The sequence below is a fragment of the Micromesistius poutassou genome (assembly GCF_964030765.1).
Source record: "Micromesistius poutassou genome assembly, chromosome: 5".
Classification (NCBI taxonomy): domain Eukaryota; kingdom Metazoa; phylum Chordata; class Actinopteri; order Gadiformes; family Gadidae; genus Micromesistius; species Micromesistius poutassou.
Genome location: NC_140275.1, coordinates 3947964 through 3969849, shown reverse-complemented (window position 1 = coordinate 3969849; position 21886 = coordinate 3947964). Strand labels below are relative to the sequence as shown.

Here is a 21886-nt window from a genome sequence, read left to right as displayed (position 1 = left end):
TTAATTCTGAATCACAAGGAAAACACTTCTTAAATTACCACTAGTGATGACGTCGTTCCAATCGATGGCTTCCAATGATCACGCTGTACCGAGGTAAGACTGTACTTTCAGGGATCATTTCTATAGTTCTTGTCTTGAGAAATGTTGTTCCAAAGTGTTTGGTCTCGCAAACCACGATGAAGAGAAATGATGTTCCTTCTAAAGCAGGAAGTCTGCAGTGAATAATGACCACGGTCATGTGTTCACTGTTGTTGATGACTTGTCTGTGTTTCTTTGTGGAACATAGAAGGAGGGAATATGGTCAGAGTGGCTGAGACTTTTTGACTTTAAAAGATAAGAACTCATACTGCGAGCACTTTCACCTGACGTGCTTCACTGAAGCTTAGGGTTAATGAATGCTGCTAAAGGCAATCCATTGATCTGTCGGGTGAAAAATCGAGTACATTGAAGGAGCCGTTTCCAGCCTGTTACTACATGGGACAATTCCTCTTTTAAACGGAGGAGACCGTTCCACCTTCACGGAAAGTTGTCCTTTCGGGGTTCAGTTGAGGAAATGTTGGGGTTTCATTCATTTTCCAGTATTCGGCAACGTCAAAATGTAGCACAAGTGTAAGATGGAAGCTTCTCAGATATGACCAAAACTGCCGAACTTTGTTCCTGGTCAGCGTCGCTTCTGGCTGAACGCATTCCAATTTAGTACAGGCTTAAATCAGGAAAACATTCCGGAGGACGAGGCCGTCGACCAAAGGTTAACAAAAGTGTCATTCACAGCCTACAGGGTTTTTGGCCCTCTAACAAGTAATTTATGTCATATTGAAGATGGGACAAGGAAACACATTTGCCTTCAGGTAATTCAAAAAGTATAGACCAGAGAATAGCACTGCACAGGGCTCCGTGGCGCAATGGATAGCGCGTTGGACTTCTAGTGAACAGCAGAAGAAGGCATTCAAAGGTTGTGGGTTCGAGTCCCACTGGAGTCGTGGTTGAACCCGAGATGTGCGTTGAGACTTTTTCAAACCCTAACTGTGCCACATTGAAGCAAAGTCCATGGACTAAGTTTTTTAAGGGAACTTGGACCTGGGCCATGGAAGAAATATTGCGTCCCTGCCAAACCCAAACTTAGAACTGCAAAACAGAGGAGTGGCGTGGAATTCAAATTCAGAGTCTAAAGTTAAGGTGGCGTCACAAAGAAGGTGAAAACACAGGACCACTACTTGCAAAATAGGTCGAGTTCTCTGGTACATATTGCAAATGCCACGGCAGAGATAGATATTTGTGTTAATTCTGAATCACAAGGAAAACACTTCTTAAATTACCACTAGTGATGACGTCGTTCCAATCGATGGCTTCCAATGATCACGCTGTACCGAGGTAAGACTGTACTTTCAGGGATCATTTCTATAGTTCTTGTCTTGAGAAATGTTGTTCCAAAGTGTTTGGTCTCGCAAACCACGATGAAGAGACATGATGTTCCTTCTAAAGCAGGAAGTCTGCAGTGAATAATGACCACGGTCATGTGTTCACTGTTGTTGATGACTTGTCTGTGTTTCTTTGTGGAACATAGAAGGAGGGAATATGGTCAGAGTGGCTGAGACTTTTTGACTTTAAAAGATAAGAACTCATACTGCGAGCACTTTCACCTGACGTGCTTCACTGAAGCTTAGGGTTAATGAATGCTGCTAAAGGCAATCCATTGATCTGTCGGGTGAAAAATCGAGTACATTGAAGGAGCCGTTTCCAGCCTGTTACTACATGGGACAATTCCTCTTTTAAACGGAGGAGACCGTTCCACCTTCACGGAAAGTTGTCCTTTCGGGGTTCAGTTGAGGAAATGTTGGGGTTTCATTCATTTTCCAGTATTCGGCAACGTCAAAATGTAGCACAAGTGTAAGATGGAAGCTTCTCAGATATGACCAAAACTGCCGAACTTTGTTCCTGGTCAGCGTCGCTTCTGGCTGAACGCATTCCAATTTAGTACAGGCTTAAATCAGGAAAACATTCCGGAGGACGAGGCCGTCGACCAAAGGTTAACAAAAGTGTCATTCACAGCCTACAGGGTTTTTGGCCCTCTAACAAGTAATTTATGTCATATTGAAGATGGGACAAGGAAACACATTTGCCTTCAGGTAATTCAAAAAGTATAGACCAGAGAATGGCACTGCACAGGGCTCCGTGGCGCAATGGATAGCGCGTTGGAATTCTAGTGAACAGCAGAAGAAGGCATTCAATGGTTGTGGGTTCGAGTCCCACTGGAGTCGTGGTTGAACCCGAGATGTGCGTTGAGACTTTTTCAAACCCTAACTGTGCCACATTGAAGCAAAGTCCATGGACTAAGTTTTTTAAGGGAACTTGGACCTGGGCCATGGAAGAAATATTGCGTCCCTGCCAAACCCAAACTTAGAACTGCAAAACAGAGGAGTGGCGTGGAATTCAAATTCAGAGTCTAAAGTTAAGGTGGCGTCACAAAGAAGGTGAAAACACAGGACCACTACTTGCAAAATAGGTCGAGTTCTCTGGTACATATTGCAAATGCCACGGCAGAGATAGATATTTGTGTTAATTCTGAATCACAAGGAAAACACTTCTTAAATTACCACTAGTGATGACGTCGTTCCAATCGATGGCTTCCAATGATCACGCTGTACCGAGGTAAGACTGTACTTTCAGGGATCATTTCTATAGTTCTTGTCTTGAGAAATGTTGTTCCAAAGTGTTTGGTCTCGCAAACCACGATGAAGAGAAATGATGTTCCTTCTAAAGCAGGAAGTCTGCAGTGAATAATGACCACGGTCATGTGTTCACTGTTGTTGATGACTTGTCTGTGTTTCTTTGTGGAACATAGAAGGAGGGAATATGGTCAGAGTGGCTGAGACTTTTTGACTTTAAAAGATAAGAACTCATACTGCGAGCACTTTCACCTGACGTGCTTCACTGAAGCTTAGGGTTAATGAATGCTGCTAAAGGCAATCCATTGATCTGTCGGGTGAAAAATCGAGTACATTGAAGGAGCCGTTTCCAGCCTGTTACTACATGGGACAATTCCTCTTTTAAACGGAGGAGACCGTTCCACCTTCACGGAAAGTTGTCCTTTCGGGGTTCAGTTGAGGAAATGTTGGGGTTTCATTCATTTTCCAGTATTCGGCAACGTCAAAATGTAGCACAAGTGTAAGATGGAAGCTTCTCAGATATGACCAAAACTGCCGAACTTTGTTCCTGGTCAGCGTCGCTTCTGGCTGAACGCATTCCAATTTAGTACAGGCTTAAATCAGGAAAACATTCCGGAGGACGAGGCCGTCGACCAAAGGTTAACAAAAGTGTCATTCACAGCCTACAGGGTTTTTGGCCCTCTAACAAGTAATTTATGTCATATTGAAGATGGGACAAGGAAACACATTTGCCTTCAGGTAATTCAAAAAGTATAGACCAGAGAATGGCACTGCACAGGGCTCCGTGGCGCAATGGATAGCGCGTTGGAATTCTAGTGAACAGCAGAAGAAGGCATTCAATGGTTGTGGGTTCGAGTCCCACTGGAGTCGTGGTTGAACCCGAGATGTGCGTTGAGACTTTTTCAAACCCTAACTGTGCCACATTGAAGCAAAGTCCATGGACTAAGTTTTTTAAGGGAACTTGGACCTGGGCCATGGAAGAAATATTGCGTCCCTGCCAAACCCAAACTTAGAACTGCAAAACAGAGGAGTGGCGTGGAATTCAAATTCAGAGTCTAAAGTTAAGGTGGCGTCACAAAGAAGGTGAAAACACAGGACCACTACTTGCAAAATAGGTCGAGTTCTCTGGTACATATTGCAAATGCCACGGCAGAGATAGATATTTGTGTTAATTCTGAATCACAAGGAAAACACTTCTTAAATTACCACTAGTGATGACGTCGTTCCAATCGATGGCTTCCAATGATCACGCTGTACCGAGGTAAGACTGTACTTTCAGGGATCATTTCTATAGTTCTTGTCTTGAGAAATGTTGTTCCAAAGTGTTTGGTCTCGCAAACCACGATGAAGAGACATGATGTTCCTTCTAAAGCAGGAAGTCTGCAGTGAATAATGACCACGGTCATGTGTTCACTGTTGTTGATGACTTGTCTGTGTTTCTTTGTGGAACATAGAAGGAGGGAATATGGTCAGAGTGGCTGAGACTTTTTGACTTTAAAAGATAAGAACTCATACTGCGAGCACTTTCACCTGACGTGCTTCACTGAAGCTTAGGGTTAATGAATGCTGCTAAAGGCAATCCATTGATCTGTCGGGTGAAAAATCGAGTACATTGAAGGAGCCGTTTCCAGCCTGTTACTACATGGGACAATTCCTCTTTTAAACGGAGGAGACCGTTCCACCTTCACGGAAAGTTGTCCTTTCGGGGTTCAGTTGAGGAAATGTTGGGGTTTCATTCATTTTCCAGTATTCGGCAACGTCAAAATGTAGCACAAGTGTAAGATGGAAGCTTCTCAGATATGACCAAAACTGCCGAACTTTGTTCCTGGTCAGCGTCGCTTCTGGCTGAACGCATTCCAATTTAGTACAGGCTTAAATCAGGAAAACATTCCGGAGGACGAGGCCGTCGACCAAAGGTTAACAAAAGTGTCATTCACAGCCTACAGGGTTTTTGGCCCTCTAACAAGTAATTTATGTCATATTGAAGATGGGACAAGGAAACACATTTGCCTTCAGGTAATTCAAAAAGTATAGACCAGAGAATAGCACTGCACAGGGCTCCGTGGCACAATGGATAGCGCGTTGGACTTCTAGTGAACAGCAGAAGAAGGCATTCAAAGGTTGTGGGTTCGAGTCCCACTGGAGTCGTGGTTGAACCCGAGATGTGCGTTGAGACTTTTTCAAACCCTACTGTGCCACATTGAAGCAAAGTCCATGGACTAAGTTTTTTAAGGGAACTTGGACCTGGCCATGGAAGAAATATTGCGTCCCTGCCAAACCCAAACTTAGAACTGCAAAACAGAGGAGTGGCGTGGAATTCAAATTCAGAGTCTAAAGTTAAGGTGGCGTCACAAAGAAGGTGAAAACACAGGACCACTACTTGCAAAATAGGTCGAGTTCTCTGGTACATATTGCAAATGCCACGGCAGAGATAGATATTTGTGTTAATTCTGAATCACAAGGAAAACACTTCTTAAATTACCACTAGTGATGACGTCGTTCCAATCGATGGCTTCCAATGATCACGCTGTACCGAGGTAAGACTGTACTTTCAGGGATCATTTCTATAGTTCTTGTCTTGAGAAATGTTGTTCTAAAGTGTTTGGTCTCGCAAAACACGATGAAGAGAAATGATGTTTCTTCTAAAGCAGGAAGTCTGCAGTGAATAATGACCACGGTCATGTGTTGTTGATGACTTGTCTGTGTTTCTTTGTGGAACATAGAAGGAGGGAATATGGTCAGAGTGGCTGAGACTTTTTGACTTTAAAAGATAAGAACTCATACTGCGAGCACTTTCACCTGACGTGCTTCACTGAAGCTTAGGGTTAATGAATGCTGCTAAAGGGAATCCATTGATCTGTCGGGTGAAAAATCGAGTACATTGAAGGAGCCGTTTCCAGCCTGTAACTACATGGGACAATTCCTCTTTTAAACGGAGGAGACCGTTCCACCTTCACGGAAAGTTGTCCTTTCGGGGTTCAGTTGAGGAAATGTTGGGGTTTCATTCATTTTCCAGTATTCGGCAACGTCAAAATGTAGCACAAGTGTAAGATGGAAGCTTCTCAGATATGACCAAAACTGCCGAACTTTGTTCCTGGTCAGCGTCGCTTCTGGCTGAACGCATTCCAATTTAGTACAGGCTTAAATCAGGAAAACATTCCGGAGGACGAGGCCGTCGACCAAAGGTTAACAAAAGTGTCATTCACAGCCTACAGGGTTTTTGTCCCTCTAACAAGTAATTTATGTCATATTGAAGATGGGACAAGGAAACACATTTGCCTTCAGGTAATTCAAAAAGTATAGACCAGAGAATAGCACTGCACAGGGCTCCGTGGCGCAATGGGTAGCGCGTTGGACTTCTAGTGAACAGCAGAAGAAGGCATTCAAAGGTTGTGGGTTCGAGTCCCACTGGAGTCGTGGTTGAACCCGAGATGTGCGTTGAGACTTTTTCAAACCCTAACTGTGCCACATTGAAGCAAAGTCCATGGACTTTGCTACAACATTCCGGAGGACGAGGCCGTCGACCAAAGGTTAACAAAAGTGTCATTCACAGCCTACAGGGTTTTTGGCCCTCTAACAAGTAATTTATGTCATATTGAAGATGGGACAAGGAAACACATTTGCCTTCAGGTAATTCAAAAAGTATAGACCAGAGAATGGCACTGCACAGGGCTCCGTGGCGCAATGGATAGCGCGTTGGAATTCTAGTGAACAGCAGAAGAAGGCATTCAATGGTTGTGGGTTCGAGTCTCACTGGAGTCGTGGTTGAACCCGAGATGTGCGTTGAGACTTTTTCAAACCCTAACTGTGCCACATTGAAGCAAAGTCCATGGACTAAGTTTTTTAAGGGAACTTGGACCTGGGCCATGGAAGAAATATTGCGTCCCTGCCAAACCCAAACTTAGAACTGCAAAACAGAGGAGTGGCGTGGAATTCAAATTCAGAGTCTAAAGTTAAGGTGGCGTCACAAAGAAGGTGAAAACACAGGACCACTACTTGCAAAATAGGTCGAGTTCTCTGGTACATATTGCAAATGCCACGGCAGAGATAGATATTTGTGTTAATTCTGAATCACAAGGAAAACACTTCTTAAATTACCACTAGTGATGACGTCGTTCCAATCGATGGCTTCCAATGATCACGCTGTACCGAGGTAAGACTGTACTTTCAGGGATCATTTCTATAGTTCTTGTCTTGAGAAATGTTGTTCCAAAGTGTTTGGTCTCGCAAACCACGATGAAGAGACATGATGTTCCTTCTAAAGCAGGAAGTCTGCAGTGAATAATGACCACGGTCATGTGTTCACTGTTGTTGATGACTTGTCTGTGTTTCTTTGTGGAACATAGAAGGAGGGAATATGGTCAGAGTGGCTGAGACTTTTTGACTTTAAAAGATAAGAACTCATACTGCGAGCATTTTCACCTGACGTGCTTCACTGAAGCTTAGGGTTAATGAATGCTGCTAAAGGCAATCCATTGATCTGTCGGGTGAAAAATCGAGTACATTGAAGGAGCCGTTTCCAGCCTGTTACTACATGGGACAATTCCTCTTTTAAACGGAGGAGACCGTTCCACCTTCACGGAAAGTTGTCCTTTCGGGGTTCAGTTGAGGAAATGTTGGGGTTTCATTCATTTTCCAGTATTCGGCAACGTCAAAATGTAGCACAAGTGTAAGATGGAAGCTTCTCAGATATGACCAAAACTGCCGAACTTTGTTCCTGGTCAGCGTCGCTTCTGGCTGAACGCATTCCAATTTAGTACAGGCTTAAATCAGGAAAACATTCCGGAGGACGAGGCCGTCGACCAAAGGTTAACAAAAGTGTCATTCACAGCCTACAGGGTTTTTGGCCCTCTAACAAGTAATTTATGTCATATTGAAGATGGGACAAGGAAACACATTTGCCTTCAGGTAATTCAAAAAGTATAGACCAGAGAATGGCACTGCACAGGGCTCCGTGGCGCAATGGATAGCGCGTTGGACTTCTAGTGAACAGCAGAAGAAGGCATTCAAAGGTTGTGGGTTCGAGTCCCACTGGAGTCGTGGTTGAACCCGAGATGTGCGTTGAGACTTTTTCAAACCCTAACTGTGCCACATTGAAGCAAAGTCCATGGACTAAGTTTTTTAAGGGAACTTGGACCTGGGCCATGGAAGAAATATTGCGTCCCTGCCAAACCCAAACTTAGAACTGCAAAACAGAGGAGTGGCGTGGAATTCAAATTCAGAGTCTAAAGTTAAGGTGGCGTCACAAAGAAGGTGAAAACACAGGACCACTACTTGCAAAATAGGTCGAGTTCTCTGGTACATATTGCAAATGCCACGGCAGAGATAGATATTTGTGTTAATTCTGAATCACAAGGAAAACACTTCTTAAATTACCACTAGTGATGACGTCGTTCCAATCGATGGCTTCCAATGATCACGCTGTACCGAGGTAAGACTGTACTTTCAGGGATCATTTCTATAGTTCTTGTCTTGAGAAATGTTGTTCCAATGTGTTTGGTCTCGCAAACCACGATGAAGAGACATGATGTTCCTTCTAAAGCAGGAAGTCTGCAGTGAATAATGACCACGGTCATGTGTTCACTGTTGTTGATGACTTGTCTGTGTTTCTTTGTGGAACATAGAAGGAGGGAATATGGTCAGAGTGGCTGAGACTTTTTGACTTTAAAAGATAAGAACTCATACTGCGAGCACTTTCACCTGACGTGCTTCACTGAAGCTTAGGGTTAATGAATGCTGCTAAAGGCAATCCATTGATCTGTCGGGTGAAAAATCGAGTACATTGAAGGAGCCGTTTCCAGCCTGTTACTACATGGGACAATTCCTCTTTTAAACGGAGGAGACCGTTCCACCTTCACGGAAAGTTGTCCTTTCGGGGTTCAGTTGAGGAAATGTTGGGGTTTCATTCATTTTCCAGTATTCGGCAACGTCAAAATGTAGCACAAGTGTAAGATGGAAGCTTCTCAGATATGACCAAAACTGCCGAACTTTGTTCCTGGTCAGCGTCGCTTCTGGCTGAACGCATTCCAATTTAGTACAGGCTTAAATCAGGAAAACATTCCGGAGGACGAGGCCGTCGACCAAAGGTTAACAAAAGTGTCATTCACAGCCTACAGGGTTTTTGGCCCTCTAACAAGTAATTTATGTCATATTGAAGATGGGACAAGGAAACACATTTGCCTTCAGGTAATTCAAAAAGTATAGACCAGAGAATGGCACTGCACAGGGCTCCGTGGCGCAATGGATAGCGCGTTGGACTTCTAGTGAACAGCAGAAGAAGGCATTCAAAGGTTGTGGGTTCGAGTCCCACTGGAGTCGTGGTTGAACCCGAGATGTGCGTTGAGACTTTTTCAAACCCTAACTGTGCCACATTAAAGCAAAGTCCATGGACTAAGTTTGGACTAAGAAATATTGCGTCCCTGCCAAACCCAAACTTAGAACTGCAAAACAGAGGAGTGGCGTGGAATTCAAATTCAGAGTCTAAAGTTAAGGTGGCATCACAAAGAAGGTGAAAACACAGGACCACTACTTGCAAAATAGGTCGAGTTCTCTGGTACATATTGCAAATGCCACGGCAGAGATAGATATTTGTGTTAATTCTGAATCACAAGGAAAACACTTCTTAAATTACCACTAGTGATGACGTCGTTCCAATCGATGGCTTCCAATGATCACGCTGTACCGAGGTAAGACTGTACTTTCAGGGATCATTTCTATAGTTCTTGTCTTGAGAAATGTTGTTCCAAAGTGTTTGGTCTCGCAAACCACGATGAAGAGACATGATGTTCCTTCTAAAGCAGGAAGTCTGCAGTGAATAATGACCACGGTCATGTGTTCACTGTTGTTGATGACTTGTCTGTGTTTCTTTGTGGAACATAGAAGGAGGGAATATGGTCAGAGTGGCTGAGATATTTTTGACTTTAAAAGATAAGAACTCATACTGCGAGCACTTTCACCTGACGTGCTTCACTGAAGCTTAGGGTTAATGAATGCTGCTAAAGGCAATCCATTGATCTGTCGGGTGAAAAATCGAGTACATTGAAGGAGCCGTTTCCAGCCTGTTACTACATGGGACAATTCCTCTTTTAAACGGAGGAGACCGTTCCACCTTCACGGAAAGTTGTCCTTTCGGGGTTCAGTTGAGGAAATGTTGGGGTTTCATTCATTTTCCAGTATTCGGCAACGTCAAAATGTAGCACAAGTGTAAGATGGAAGCTTCTCAGATATGACCAAAACTGCCGAACTTTGTTCCTGGTCAGCGTCGCTTCTGGCTGAACGCATTCCAATTTAGTACAGGCTTAAATCAGGAAAACATTCCGGAGGACGAGGCCGTCGACCAAAGGTTAACAAAAGTGTCATTCACAGCCTACAGGGTTTTTGGCCCTCTAACAAGTAATTTATGTCATATTGAAGATGGGACAAGGAAACACATTTGCCTTCAGGTAATTCAAAAAGTATAGACCAGAGAATGGCACTGCACAGGGCTCCGTGGCGCAATGGATAGCGAGTTGGACTTCTAGTGAACAGCAGAAGAAGGCATTCAAAGGTTGTGGGTTCAAGTCCCACTGGAGTCGTGGTTGAACCCGAGATGTGCGTTGAGACTTTTTCAAACCCTAACTGTGCCACATTGAAGCAAAGTCCATGGACTAAGTTTTTTAAGGGAACTTGGACCTGGGCCATGGAAGAAATATTGCGTCCCTGCCAAACCCAAACTTAGAACTGCAAAACAGAGGGGTGGCGTGGAATTCAAATTCAGAGTCTAAAGTTAAGGTGGCGTCACAAAGAAGGTGAAAACACAGGACCACTACTTGCAAAATAGGTCGAGTTCTCTGGTACATATTGCAAATGCCACGGCAGAGATAGATATTTGTGTTAATTCTGAATCACAAGGAAAACACTTCTTAAATTACCACTAGTGATGACGTCGTTCCAATCGATGGCTTCCAATGATCACGCTGTACCGAGGTAAGACTGTACTTTCAGGGATCATTTCTATAGTTCTTGTCTTGAGAAATGTTGTTCCAAAGTGTTTGGTCTCGCAAACCACGATGAAGAGACATGATGTTCCTTCTAAAGCAGGAAGTCTGCAGTGAATAATGACCACGGTCATGTGTTCACTGTTGTTGATGACTTGTCTGTGTTTCTTTGTGGAACATAGAAGGAGGGAATATGGTCAGAGTGGCTGAGACTTTTTGACTTTAAAAGATAAGAACTCATACTGCTCATACTTCACTGAAGCTTAGGGTTAATGAATGCTGCTAAAGGCAATCCATTGATCTGTCGGGTGAAAAATCGAGTACATTGAAGGAGCCGTTTCCAGCCTGTTACTACATGGGACAATTCCTCTTTTAAACGGAGGAGACCGTTCCACCTTCACGGAAAGTTGTCCTTTCGGGGTTCAGTTGAGGAAATGTTGGGGTTTCATTCATTTTCCAGTATTCGGCAACGTCAAAATGTAGCACAAGTGTAAGATGGAAGCTTCTCAGATATGACCAAAACTGCCGAACTTTGTTCCTGGTCAGCGTCGCTTCTGGCTGAACGCATTCCAATTTAGTACAGGCTTAAATCAGGAAAACATTCCGGAGGACGAGGCCGTCGACCAAAGGTTAACAAAAGTGTCATTCACAGCCTACAGGGTTTTTGGCCCTCTAACAAGTAATTTATGTCATATTGAAGATGGGACAAGGAAACACATTTGCCTTCAGGTAATTCAAAAAGTATAGACCAGAGAATGGCACTGCACAGGGCTCCGTGGCGCAATGGATAGCGAGTTGGACTTCTAGTGAACAGCAGAAGAAGGCATTCAAAGGTTGTGGGTTCAAGTCCCACTGGAGTCGTGGTTGAACCCGAGATGTGCGTTGAGACTTTTTCAAACCCTAACTGTGCCACATTGAAGCAAAGTCCATGGACTAAGTTTTTTAAGGGAACTTGGACCTGGGCCATGGAAGAAATATTGCGTCCCTGCCAAACCCAAACTTAGAACTGCAAAACAGAGGGGTGGCGTGGAATTCAAATTCAGAGTCTAAAGTTAAGGTGGCGTCACAAAGAAGGTGAAAACACAGGACCACTACTTGCAAAATAGGTCGAGTTCTCTGGTACATATTGCAAATGCCACGGCAGAGATAGATATTTGTGTTAATTCTGAATCACAAGGAAAACACTTCTTAAATTACCACTAGTGATGACGTCGTTCCAATCGATGGCTTCCAATGATCACGCTGTACTGAGGTAAGACTGTACTTTCAGGGATCATTTCTATAGTTCTTGTCTTGAGAAATGTTGTTCCAAAGTGTTTGGTCTCGCAAACCACGATGAAGAGACATGATGTTCCTTCTAAAGCAGGAAGTCTGCAGTGAATAATGACCACGGTCATGTGTTCACTGTTGTTGATGACTTGTCTGTGTTTCTTTGTGGAACATAGAAGGAGGGAATATGGTCAGAGTGGCTGAGACTTTTTGACTTTAAAAGATAAGAACTCATACTGCGAGCACTTTCACCTGACGTGCTTCACTGAAGCTTAGGGTTAATGAATGCTGCTAAAGGCAATCCATTGATCTGTCGGGTGAAAAATCGAGTACATTGAAGGAGCCGTTTCCAGCCTGTTACTACATGGGACAATTCCTCTTTTAAACGGAGGAGACCGTTCCACCTTCACGGAAAGTTGTCCTTTCGGGGTTCAGTTGAGGAAATGTTGGGGTTTCATTCATTTTCCAGTATTCGGCAACGTCAAAATGTAGCACAAGTGTAAGATGGAAGCTTCTCAGATATGACCAAAACTGCCGAACTTTGTTCCTGGTCAGCGTCGCTTCTGGCTGAACGCATTCCAATTTAGTACAGGCTTAAATCAGGAAAACATTCCGGAGGACGAGGCCGTCGACCAAAGGTTAACAAAAGTGTCATTCACAGCCTACAGGGTTTTTGGCCCTCTAACAAGTAATTTATGTCATATTGAAGATGGGACAAGGAAACACATTTGCCTTCAGGTAATTCAAAAAGTATAGACCAGAGATTGGCACTGCACAGGGCTCCGTGGCGCAATGGATAGCGCGTTGGACTTCTAGTGAACAGCAGAAGAAGGCATTCAAAGGTTGTGGGTATGAGTCCCACTGGAGTCGTGGTTGAACCCGAGATGTGCGTTGAGACTTTTTCAAACCCTAACTGTGCCACATTGAAGCAAAGTCCATGGACTAAGTTTTTTAAGGGAACTTGGACCTGGGCCATGGAAGAAATATTGCGTCCCTGCCAAACCCAAACTTAGAACTGCAAAACAGAGTGGCGTGGAATTCAAATTCAGAGTCTAAAGTTAAGGTGGCGTCACAAAGAAGGTGAAAACACAGGACCACTACTTGCAAAATAGGTCGAGTTCTCTGGTACATTTTGCAAATGCCACGGCAGAGATAGATATTTGTGTTAATTCTGAATCACAAGGAAAACACTTCTTAAATTACCACTAGTGATGACGTCGTTCCAATCGATGGCTTCCAATGATCACGCTGTACCGAGGTAAGACTGTACTTTCAGGGATCATTTCTATAGTTCTTGTCTTGAGAAATGTTGTTCCAAAGTGTTTGGTCTCGCAAACCACGATGAAGAGACATGATGTTCCTTCTAAAGCAGGAAGTCTGCAGTGAATAATGACCACGGTCAAGTGTTCACTGTTGTTGATGACTTGTCTGTGTTTCTTTGTGGAACATAGAAGGAGGGAATATGGTCAGAGTGGCTGAGACTTTTTGACTTTAAAAGATAAGAACTCATACTGCGAGCACTTTCACCTGACGTGCTTCACTGAAGCTTAGGGTTAATAAATGCTGCTAAAGGCAATCCATTGATCTGTCGGGTGAAAAATCGAGTACATTGAAGGAGCCGTTTCCAGCCTGTTACTACATGGGACAATTCCTCTTTTAAACGGAGGAGACCGTTCCACCTTCACGGAAAGTTGTCCTTTCGGGGTTCAGTTGAGGAAATGTTGGGGTTTCATTCATTTTCCAGTATTCGGCAACGTCAAAATGTAGCACAAGTGTAAGATGGAAGCTTCTCAGATATGACCAAAACTGCCGAACTTTGTTCCTGGTCAGCGTCGCTTCTGGCTGAACGCATTCCAATTTAGTACAGGCTTAAATCAGGAAAACATTCCGGAGGACGAGGCCGTCGACCAAAGGTTAACAAAAGTGTCATTCACAGCCTACAGGGTTTTTGGCCCTCTAACAAGTAATTTATGTCATATTGAAGATGGGACAAGGAAACACATTTGCCTTCAGGTAATTCAAAAAGTATAGACCAGAGAATGGTACTGCACAGGGCTCCGTGGCGCAATGGATAGCGCGTTGGACTTCTAGTGAACAGCAGAAGAAGGCATTCAAAGGTTGTGGGTTCGAGTCCCACTGGAGTCGTGGTTGAACCCGAGTTGTGCGTTAAGACTTTTTCAAACCCTAACTGTGACACATTAAAGAAAAGTCCATGGACTAAGTTTTTTAAGGGAACTTGGACCTGGGCCATGGAAGAAATATTGCGTCCCTGCCAAACCCAAACTTAGAACTGCAAAACAGAGGAGTGGCGTGGAATTCAAATTCAGAGTCTAAAGTTAAGGTGGCGTCACAAAGAAGGTGAAAACACAGGACCACTACTTGCAAAATAGGTCGAGTTCTCTGGTACATATTGCAAATGCCACGGCAGAGATAGATATTTGTGTTAATTCTGAATCACAAGGAAAACACTTCTTAAATTACCACTAGTGATGACGTCGTTCCAATCGATGGCTTCCAATGATCACGCTGTACCGAGGTAAGACTGTACTTTCAGGGATCATTTCTATAGTTCTTGTCTTGAGAAATGTGGTTCCAAAGTGTTTGGTCTCGCAAACCACGATGAAGAGACATGATGTTCCTTCTAAAGCAGGAAGTCTGCAGTGAATAATGACCACGGTCAAGTGTTCACTGTTGTTGATGACTTGTCTGTGTTTCTTTGTGGAACATAGAAGGAGGGAATATGGTCAGAGTGGCTGAGACTTTTTGACTTTAAAAGATAAGAACTCATACTGCGAGCACTTTCACCTGACGTGCTTCACTGAAGCTTAGGGTTAATAAATGCTGCTAAAGGCAATCCATTGATCTGTCGGGTGAAAAATCGAGTACATTGAAGGAGCCGTTTCCAGCCTGTTACTACATGGGACAATTCCTCTTTTAAACGGAGGAGACCGTTCCACCTTCACGGAAAGTTGTCCTTTCGGGGTTCAGTTGAGGAAATGTTGGGGTTTCATTCATTTTCCAGTATTCGGCAACGTCAAAATGTAGCACAAGTGTAAGATGGAAGCTTCTCAGATATGACCAAAACTGCCGAACTTTGTTCCTGGTCAGCGTCGCTTCTGGCTGAACGCATTCCAATTTAGTACAGGCTTAAATCAGGAAAACATTCCGGAGGACGAGGCCGTCGACCAAAGGTTAACAAAAGTGTCATTCACAGCCTACAGGGTTTTTGGCCCTCTAACAAGTAATTTATGTCATATTGAAGATGGGACAAGGAAACACATTTGCCTTCAGGTAATTCAAAAAGTATAGACCAGAGAATGGTACTGCACAGGGCTCCGTGGCGCAATGGATAGCGCGTTGGACTTCTAGTGAACAGCAGAAGAAGGCATTCAAAGGTTGTGGGTTCGAGTCCCACTGGAGTCGTGGTTGAACCCGAGTTGTGCGTTAAGACTTTTTCAAACCCTAACTGTGACACATTAAAGAAAAGTCCATGGACTAAGTTTTTTAAGGGAACTTGGACCTGGGCCATGGAAGAAATATTGCGTCCCTGCCAAACCCAAACTTAGAACTGCAAAACAGAGGAGTGGCGTGGAATTCAAATTCAGAGTCTAAAGTTAAGGTGGCGTCACAAAGAAGGTGAAAACACAGGACCACTACTTGCAAAATAGGTCGAGTTCTCTGGTACATATTGCAAATGCCACGGCAGAGATAGATATTTGTGTTAATTCTGAATCACAAGGAAAACACTTCTTAAATTACCACTAGTGATGACGTCGTTCCAATCGATGGCTTCCAATGATCACGCTGTACCGAGGTAAGACTGTACTTTCAGGGATCATTTCTATAGTTCTTGTCTTGAGAAATGTGGTTCCAAAGTGTTTGGTCTCGCAAACCACGATGAAGAGACATGATGTTCCTTCTAAAGCAGGAAGTCTGCAGTGAATAATGACCACGGTCAAGTGTTCACTGTTGTTGATGACTTGTCTGTGTTTCTTTGTGGAACATAGAAGGAGGGAATATGGTCAGAGTGGCTGAGACTTTTTGACTTTAAAAGATAAGAACTCATACTGCGAGCACTTTCACCTGACGTGCTTCACTGAAGCTTAGGGTTAATAAATGCTGCTAAAGGCAATCCATTGATCTGTCGGGTGAAAAATCGAGTACATTGAAGGAGCCGTTTCCAGCCTGTTACTACATGGGACAATTCCTCTTTTAAACGGAGGAGACCGTTCCACCTTCACGGAAAGTTGTCCTTTCGGGGTTCAGTTGAGGAAATGTTGGGGTTTCATTCATTTTCCAGTATTCGGCAACGTCAAAATGTAGCACAAGTGTAAGATGGAAGCTTCTCAGATATGACCAAAACTGCCGAACTTTGTTCCTGGTCAGCGTCGCTTCTGGCTGAACGCATTCCAATTTAGTACAGGCTTAAATCAGGAAAACATTCCGGAGGACGAGGCCGTCGACCAAAGGTTAACAAAAGTGTCATTCACAGCCTACAGGGTTTTTGGCCCTCTAACAAGTAATTTATGTCATATTGAAGATGGGACAAGGAAACACATTTGCCTTCAGGTAATTCAAAAAGTATAGACCAGAGAATGGTACTGCACAGGGCTCCGTGGCGCAATGGATAGCGCGTTGGACTTCTAGTGAACAGCAGAAGATGACATTCAAAGGTTGTGGGTTCGAGTCCCACTGGAGTCGTGGTTGAACCCGAGTTGTGCGTTAAGACTTTTTCAAACCCTAACTGTGACACATTAAAGAAAAGTCCATGGACTAAGTTTTTTAAGGGAACTTGGACCTGGGCCATGGAAGAAATATTGCGTCCCTGCCAAACCCAAACTTAGAACTGCAAAACAGAGGAGTGGCGTGGAATTCAAATTCAGAGTCTAAAGTTAAGGTGGCGTCACAAAGAAGGTGAAAACACAGGACCACTACTTGCAAAATAGGTCGAGTTCTCTGGTACATATTGCAAATGCCACGGCAGAGATAGATATTTGTGTTAATTCTGAATCACAAGGAAAACACTTCTTAAATTACCACTAGTGATGACGTCGTTCCAATCGATGGCTTCCAATGATCACGCTGTACCGAGGTAAGACTGTACTTTCAGGGATCATTTCTATAGTTCTTGTCTTGAGAAATGTTGTTCCAAAGTGTTTGGTCTCGCAAACCACGATGAAGAGACATGATGTTCCTTCTAAAGCAGGAAGTCTGCAGTGAATAATGACCACGGTCAAGTGTTCACTGTTGTTGATGACTTGTCTGTGTTTCTTTGTGGAACATAGAAGGAGGGAATATGGTCAGAGTGGCTGAGACTTTTTGACTTTAAAAGATAAGAACTCATACTGCGAGCACTTTCACCTGACGTGCTTCACTGAAGCTTAGGGTTAATAAATGCTGCTAAAGGCAATCCATTGATCTGTCGGGTGAAAAATCGAGTACATTGAAGGAGCCGTTTCCAGCCTGTTACTACATGGGACAATTCCTCTTTTAAACGGAGGAGACCGTTCCACCTTCACGGAAAGTTGTCCTTTCGGGGTTCAGTTGAGGAAATGTTGGGGTTTCATTCATTTTCCAGTATTCGGCAACGTCAAAATGTAGCACAAGTGTAAGATGGAAGCTTCTCAGATATGACCAAAACTGCCGAACTTTGTTCCTGGTCAGCGTCGCTTCTGGCTGAACGCATTCCAATTTAGTACAGGCTTAAATCAGGAAAACATTCCGGAGGACGAGGCCGTCGACCAAAGGTTAACAAAAGTGTCATTCACAGCCTACAGGGTTTTTGGCCCTCTAACAAGTAATTTATGTCATATTGAAGATGGGACAAGGAAACACATTTGCCTTCAGGTAATTCAAAAAGTATAGACCAGAGAATGGTACTGCACAGGGCTCCGTGGCGCAATGGATAGCGCGTTGGACTTCTAGTGAACAGCAGAAGAAGGCATTCAAAGGTTGTGGGTTCGAGTCCCACTGGAGTCGTGGTTGAACCCGAGTTGTGCGTTAAGACTTTTTCAAACCCTAACTGTGACACATTAAAGAAAAGTCCATGGACTAAGTTTTTTAAGGGAACTTGGACCTGGGCCATGGAAGAAATATTGCGTCCCTGCCAAACCCAAACTTAGAACTGCAAAACAGAGGAGTGGCGTGGAATTCAAATTCAGAGTCTAAAGTTAAGGTGGCGTCACAAAGAAGGTGAAAACACAGGACCACTACTTGCAAAATAGGTCGAGTTCTCTGGTACATATTGCAAATGCCACGGCAGAGATAGATATTTGTGTTAATTCTGAATCACAAGGAAAACACTTCTTAAATTACCACTAGTGATGACGTCGTTCCAATCGATGGCTTCCAATGATCACGCTGTACCGAGGTAAGACTGTACTTTCAGGGATCATTTCTATAGTTCTTGTCTTGAGAAATGTGGTTCCAAAGTGTTTGGTCTCGCAAACCACGATGAAGAGACATGATGTTCCTTCTAAAGCAGGAAGTCTGCAGTGAATAATGACCACGGTCAAGTGTTCACTGTTGTTGATGACTTGTCTGTGTTTCTTTGTGGAACATAGAAGGAGGGAATATGGTCAGAGTGGCTGAGACTTTTTGACTTTAAAAGATAAGAACTCATACTGCGAGCACTTTCACCTGACGTGCTTCACTGAAGCTTAGGGTTAATAAATGCTGCTAAAGGCAATCCATTGATCTGTCGGGTGAAAAATCGAGTACATTGAAGGAGCCGTTTCCAGCCTGTTACTACATGGGACAATTCCTCTTTTAAACGGAGGAGACCGTTCCACCTTCACGGAAAGTTGTCCTTTCGGGGTTCAGTTGAGGAAATGTTGGGGTTTCATTCATTTTCCAGTATTCGGCAACGTCAAAATGTAGCACAAGTGTAAGATGGAAGCTTCTCAGATATGACCAAAACTGCCGAACTTTGTTCCTGGTCAGCGTCGCTTCTGGCTGAACGCATTCCAATTTAGTACAGGCTTAAATCAGGAAAACATTCCGGAGGACGAGGCCGTCGACCAAAGGTTAACAAAAGTGTCATTCACAGCCTACAGGGTTTTTGGCCCTCTAACAAGTAATTTATGTCATATTGAAGATGGGACAAGGAAACACATTTGCCTTCAGGTAATTCAAAAAGTATAGACCAGAGAATGGTACTGCACAGGGCTCCGTGGCGCAATGGATAGCGCGTTGGACTTCTAGTGAACAGCAGAAGAAGGCATTCAAAGGTTGTGGGTTCGAGTCCCACTGGAGTCGTGGTTGAACCCGAGTTGTGCGTTAAGACTTTTTCAAACCCTAACTGTGACACATTAAAGAAAAGTCCATGGACTAAGTTTTTTAAGGGAACTTGGACCTGGGCCATGGAAGAAATATTGCGTCCCTGCCAAACCCAAACTTAGAACTGCAAAACAGAGGAGTGGCGTGGAATTCAAATTCAGAGTCTAAAGTTAAGGTGGCGTCACAAAGAAGGTGAAAACACAGGACCACTACTTGCAAAATAGGTCGAGTTCTCTGGTACATATTGCAAATGCCACGGCAGAGATAGATATTTGTGTTAATTCTGAATCACAAGGAAAACACTTCTTAAATTACCACTAGTGATGACGTCGTTCCAATCGATGGCTTCCAATGATCACGCTGTACCGAGGTAAGACTGTACTTTCAGGGATCATTTCTATAGTTCTTGTCTTGAGAAATGTTGTTCCAAAGTGTTTGGTCTCGCAAACCACGATGAAGAGACATGATGTTCCTTCTAAAGCAGGAAGTCTGCAGTGAATAATGACCACGGTCAAGTGTTCACTGTTGTTGATGACTTGTCTGTGTTTCTTTGTGGAACATAGAAGGAGGGAATATGGTCAGAGTGGCTGAGACTTTTTGACTTTAAAAGATAAGAACTCATACTGCGAGCACTTTCACCTGACGTGCTTCACTGAAGCTTAGGGTTAATAAATGCTGCTAAAGGCAATCCATTGATCTGTCGGGTGAAAAATCGAGTACATTGAAGGAGCTGTTTCCAGCCTGTTACTACATGGGACAATTCCTCTTTTAAACGGAGGAGACCGTTCCACCTTCACGGAAAGTTGTCCTTTCGGGGTTCAGTTGAGGAAATGTTGGGGTTTCATTCATTTTCCAGTATTCGGCAACGTCAAAATGTAGCACAAGTGTAAGATGGAAGCTTCTCAGATATGACCAAAACTGCCGAACTTTGTTCCTGGTCAGCGTCGCTTCTGGCTGAACGCATTCCAATTTAGTACAGGCTTAAATCAGGAAAACATTCCGGAGGACGAGGCCGTCGACCAAAGGTTAACAAAAGTGTCATTCACAGCCTACAGGGTTTTTGGCCCTCTAACAAGTAATTTATGTCATATTGAAGATGGGACAAGGAAACACATTTGCCTTCAGGTAATTCAAAAAGTATAGACCAGAGAATGGTACTGCACAGGGCTCCGTGGCGCAATGGATAGTGCGTTGGACTTCTAGTGAACAGCAGAAGAAGGCATTCAAAGGTTGTGGGTTCGAGTCCCACTGGAGTCGTGGTTGAACCCGAGATGTGCGTTGAGACTTTTTCAAACCCTAACTGTGCCACATTAAAGCAAAGTCCATGGACTAAGTTTTTTAAGGGAACTTGGACCTGGGCCATGGAAGAAATATTGCGTCCCTGCCAAACCCAAACTTAGAACTGCAAAACAGAGGAGTGGCGTGGAATTCAAATTCAGAGTCTAAAGTTAAGGTGGCGTCACAAAGAAGGTGAAAACACAGGACCACTACTTGCAAAATAGGTCGAGTTCTCTGGTACATATTGCAAATGCCACGGCAGAGATAGATATTTGTGTTAATTCTGAATCACAAGGAAAACACTTCTTAAATTACCACTAGTGATGACGTCGTTCCAATCGATGGCTTCCAATGATCACGCTGTACCGAGGTAAGACTGTACTTTCAGGGATCATTTCTATAGTTCTTGTCTTGAGAAATGTTGTTCCAAAGTGTTTGGTCTCGCAAACCACGATGAAGAGACATGATGTTCCTTCTAAAGCAGGAAGTCTGCAGTGAATAATGACCACGGTCATGTGTTCACTGTTGTTGATGACTTGTCTGTGTTTCTTTGTGGAACATAGAAGGAGGGAATATGGTCAGAGTGGCTGAGACTTTTTGACTTTAAAAGATAAGAACTCATACTGCGAGCACTTTCACCTGACGTGCTTCACTGAAGCTTAGGGTTAATGAATGCTGCTAAAGGCAATCCATTGATCTGTAGGGTGAAAAATCGAGTACATTGAAGGAGCCGTTTCCAGCCTGTTACTACATGGGACAATTCCTCTTTTAAACGGAGGAGACCGTTCCACCTTCACGGAAAGTTGTCCTTTCGGGGTTCAGTTGAGGAAATGTTGGGGTTTCATTCATTTTCCAGTATTCGGCAACGTCAAAATGTAGCACAAGTGTAAGATGGAAGCTTCTCAGATATGACCAAAACTGCCGAACTTTGTTCCTGGTCAGCGTCGCTTCTGGCTGAACGCATTCCAATTTAGTACAGGCTTAAATCAGGAAAACATTCCGGAGGACGAGGCCGTCGACCAAAGGTTAACAAAAGTGTCATTCACAGCCTACAGGGTTTTTGGCCCTCTAACAAGTAATTTATGTCATATTGAAGACGGGACAAGGAAACACATTTGCCTTCAGGTAATTCAAAAAGTATAGACCAGAGAATGGCACTGCACAGGGCTCCGTGGCGCAATGGATAGCGCGTTGGACTTCTAGTGAACAGCAGAAGAAGGCATTCAAAGGTTGTGGGTTCGAGTCCCACTGGAGTCGTGGTTGAACCCGAGATGTGCGTTGAGACTTTTTCAAACCCTAACTGTGCCACATTAAAGCAAAGTCCATGGACTAAGTTTGGACTAAGAAATATTGCGTCCCTGCCAAACCCAAACTTAGAACTGCAAAACAGAGGAGTGGCGTGGAATTCAAATTCAGAGT

At 43.7% G+C, this 21886-nt stretch overlaps 33 non-coding genes across 33 annotated transcripts; all 33 read left to right on the top strand.

Moving 5' to 3' along the window:
* The first annotated feature begins 95 nt into the window (after positions 1-95).
* Positions 96-311, top strand: LOC311344080 (small nucleolar RNA U3). Its single transcript, XR_014633553.1, has one exon. It is a non-coding gene; the product is annotated as a small nucleolar RNA U3 (small nucleolar RNA).
* A 577-nt stretch (positions 312-888) lies between these two features.
* Positions 889-980, top strand: AC3HAE_014235 (transfer RNA arginine (anticodon UCU)). The gene is given in 2 exon segments: positions 889-925; positions 945-980. It is a non-coding gene; the product is annotated as a tRNA-Arg (tRNA).
* A 393-nt stretch (positions 981-1373) lies between these two features.
* LOC311344135 (small nucleolar RNA U3) lies at positions 1374-1589 on the top strand. The gene has a single exon (XR_014633603.1). It is a non-coding gene; the product is annotated as a small nucleolar RNA U3 (small nucleolar RNA).
* A 577-nt stretch (positions 1590-2166) lies between these two features.
* AC3HAE_014233 (transfer RNA arginine (anticodon UCU)) lies at positions 2167-2258 on the top strand. Its single transcript is given in 2 exon segments — positions 2167-2203; positions 2223-2258. It is a non-coding gene; the product is annotated as a tRNA-Arg (tRNA).
* A 393-nt stretch (positions 2259-2651) lies between these two features.
* Positions 2652-2867, top strand: LOC311344068 (small nucleolar RNA U3). Its single transcript, XR_014633542.1, has one exon. It is a non-coding gene; the product is annotated as a small nucleolar RNA U3 (small nucleolar RNA).
* A 577-nt stretch (positions 2868-3444) lies between these two features.
* Positions 3445-3536, top strand: AC3HAE_014232 (transfer RNA arginine (anticodon UCU)). The gene is given in 2 exon segments: positions 3445-3481; positions 3501-3536. It is a non-coding gene; the product is annotated as a tRNA-Arg (tRNA).
* A 393-nt stretch (positions 3537-3929) lies between these two features.
* LOC311344134 (small nucleolar RNA U3) lies at positions 3930-4145 on the top strand. Its single transcript, XR_014633602.1, has one exon. It is a non-coding gene; the product is annotated as a small nucleolar RNA U3 (small nucleolar RNA).
* Positions 4146-4722: 577 nt separating this feature from the next.
* AC3HAE_014231 (transfer RNA arginine (anticodon UCU)) lies at positions 4723-4814 on the top strand. Its single transcript is given in 2 exon segments — positions 4723-4759; positions 4779-4814. It is a non-coding gene; the product is annotated as a tRNA-Arg (tRNA).
* A 391-nt stretch (positions 4815-5205) lies between these two features.
* On the top strand, positions 5206-5412 carry LOC311344106 (small nucleolar RNA U3). Its single transcript, XR_014633577.1, has one exon. It is a non-coding gene; the product is annotated as a small nucleolar RNA U3 (small nucleolar RNA).
* A 579-nt stretch (positions 5413-5991) lies between these two features.
* On the top strand, positions 5992-6083 carry AC3HAE_014229 (transfer RNA arginine (anticodon UCU)). Its single transcript is given in 2 exon segments — positions 5992-6028; positions 6048-6083. It is a non-coding gene; the product is annotated as a tRNA-Arg (tRNA).
* A 738-nt stretch (positions 6084-6821) lies between these two features.
* LOC311344133 (small nucleolar RNA U3) lies at positions 6822-7037 on the top strand. Its single transcript, XR_014633601.1, has one exon. It is a non-coding gene; the product is annotated as a small nucleolar RNA U3 (small nucleolar RNA).
* A 577-nt stretch (positions 7038-7614) lies between these two features.
* AC3HAE_014228 (transfer RNA arginine (anticodon UCU)) lies at positions 7615-7706 on the top strand. The gene is given in 2 exon segments: positions 7615-7651; positions 7671-7706. It is a non-coding gene; the product is annotated as a tRNA-Arg (tRNA).
* A 393-nt stretch (positions 7707-8099) lies between these two features.
* On the top strand, positions 8100-8315 carry LOC311344144 (small nucleolar RNA U3). The gene has a single exon (XR_014633611.1). It is a non-coding gene; the product is annotated as a small nucleolar RNA U3 (small nucleolar RNA).
* Positions 8316-8892: 577 nt separating this feature from the next.
* AC3HAE_014227 (transfer RNA arginine (anticodon UCU)) lies at positions 8893-8984 on the top strand. Its single transcript is given in 2 exon segments — positions 8893-8929; positions 8949-8984. It is a non-coding gene; the product is annotated as a tRNA-Arg (tRNA).
* A 370-nt stretch (positions 8985-9354) lies between these two features.
* LOC311344132 (small nucleolar RNA U3) lies at positions 9355-9570 on the top strand. Its single transcript, XR_014633600.1, has one exon. It is a non-coding gene; the product is annotated as a small nucleolar RNA U3 (small nucleolar RNA).
* Positions 9571-10148: 578 nt separating this feature from the next.
* On the top strand, positions 10149-10240 carry AC3HAE_014226 (transfer RNA arginine (anticodon UCU)). Its single transcript is given in 2 exon segments — positions 10149-10185; positions 10205-10240. It is a non-coding gene; the product is annotated as a tRNA-Arg (tRNA).
* A 393-nt stretch (positions 10241-10633) lies between these two features.
* Positions 10634-10849, top strand: LOC311344131 (small nucleolar RNA U3). Its single transcript, XR_014633599.1, has one exon. It is a non-coding gene; the product is annotated as a small nucleolar RNA U3 (small nucleolar RNA).
* Positions 10850-11411: 562 nt separating this feature from the next.
* Positions 11412-11503, top strand: AC3HAE_014225 (transfer RNA arginine (anticodon UCU)). The gene is given in 2 exon segments: positions 11412-11448; positions 11468-11503. It is a non-coding gene; the product is annotated as a tRNA-Arg (tRNA).
* A 393-nt stretch (positions 11504-11896) lies between these two features.
* Positions 11897-12112, top strand: LOC311344129 (small nucleolar RNA U3). Its single transcript, XR_014633598.1, has one exon. It is a non-coding gene; the product is annotated as a small nucleolar RNA U3 (small nucleolar RNA).
* A 1059-nt stretch (positions 12113-13171) lies between these two features.
* LOC311344054 (small nucleolar RNA U3) lies at positions 13172-13387 on the top strand. The gene has a single exon (XR_014633529.1). It is a non-coding gene; the product is annotated as a small nucleolar RNA U3 (small nucleolar RNA).
* A 577-nt stretch (positions 13388-13964) lies between these two features.
* Positions 13965-14056, top strand: AC3HAE_014224 (transfer RNA arginine (anticodon UCU)). Its single transcript is given in 2 exon segments — positions 13965-14001; positions 14021-14056. It is a non-coding gene; the product is annotated as a tRNA-Arg (tRNA).
* A 393-nt stretch (positions 14057-14449) lies between these two features.
* On the top strand, positions 14450-14665 carry LOC311344070 (small nucleolar RNA U3). The gene has a single exon (XR_014633544.1). It is a non-coding gene; the product is annotated as a small nucleolar RNA U3 (small nucleolar RNA).
* A 577-nt stretch (positions 14666-15242) lies between these two features.
* AC3HAE_014223 (transfer RNA arginine (anticodon UCU)) lies at positions 15243-15334 on the top strand. The gene is given in 2 exon segments: positions 15243-15279; positions 15299-15334. It is a non-coding gene; the product is annotated as a tRNA-Arg (tRNA).
* Positions 15335-15727: 393 nt separating this feature from the next.
* On the top strand, positions 15728-15943 carry LOC311344069 (small nucleolar RNA U3). Its single transcript, XR_014633543.1, has one exon. It is a non-coding gene; the product is annotated as a small nucleolar RNA U3 (small nucleolar RNA).
* Positions 15944-16520: 577 nt separating this feature from the next.
* Positions 16521-16612, top strand: AC3HAE_014221 (transfer RNA arginine (anticodon UCU)). Its single transcript is given in 2 exon segments — positions 16521-16557; positions 16577-16612. It is a non-coding gene; the product is annotated as a tRNA-Arg (tRNA).
* Positions 16613-17005: 393 nt separating this feature from the next.
* Positions 17006-17221, top strand: LOC311344052 (small nucleolar RNA U3). Its single transcript, XR_014633528.1, has one exon. It is a non-coding gene; the product is annotated as a small nucleolar RNA U3 (small nucleolar RNA).
* Positions 17222-17798: 577 nt separating this feature from the next.
* On the top strand, positions 17799-17890 carry AC3HAE_014220 (transfer RNA arginine (anticodon UCU)). The gene is given in 2 exon segments: positions 17799-17835; positions 17855-17890. It is a non-coding gene; the product is annotated as a tRNA-Arg (tRNA).
* A 393-nt stretch (positions 17891-18283) lies between these two features.
* LOC311344067 (small nucleolar RNA U3) lies at positions 18284-18499 on the top strand. The gene has a single exon (XR_014633541.1). It is a non-coding gene; the product is annotated as a small nucleolar RNA U3 (small nucleolar RNA).
* A 577-nt stretch (positions 18500-19076) lies between these two features.
* Positions 19077-19168, top strand: AC3HAE_014217 (transfer RNA arginine (anticodon UCU)). Its single transcript is given in 2 exon segments — positions 19077-19113; positions 19133-19168. It is a non-coding gene; the product is annotated as a tRNA-Arg (tRNA).
* Positions 19169-19561: 393 nt separating this feature from the next.
* Positions 19562-19777, top strand: LOC311344051 (small nucleolar RNA U3). Its single transcript, XR_014633527.1, has one exon. It is a non-coding gene; the product is annotated as a small nucleolar RNA U3 (small nucleolar RNA).
* A 577-nt stretch (positions 19778-20354) lies between these two features.
* On the top strand, positions 20355-20446 carry AC3HAE_014216 (transfer RNA arginine (anticodon UCU)). Its single transcript is given in 2 exon segments — positions 20355-20391; positions 20411-20446. It is a non-coding gene; the product is annotated as a tRNA-Arg (tRNA).
* Positions 20447-20839: 393 nt separating this feature from the next.
* On the top strand, positions 20840-21055 carry LOC311344128 (small nucleolar RNA U3). Its single transcript, XR_014633597.1, has one exon. It is a non-coding gene; the product is annotated as a small nucleolar RNA U3 (small nucleolar RNA).
* A 577-nt stretch (positions 21056-21632) lies between these two features.
* On the top strand, positions 21633-21724 carry AC3HAE_014215 (transfer RNA arginine (anticodon UCU)). Its single transcript is given in 2 exon segments — positions 21633-21669; positions 21689-21724. It is a non-coding gene; the product is annotated as a tRNA-Arg (tRNA).
* Positions 21725-21886: the final 162 nt, after the last annotated feature.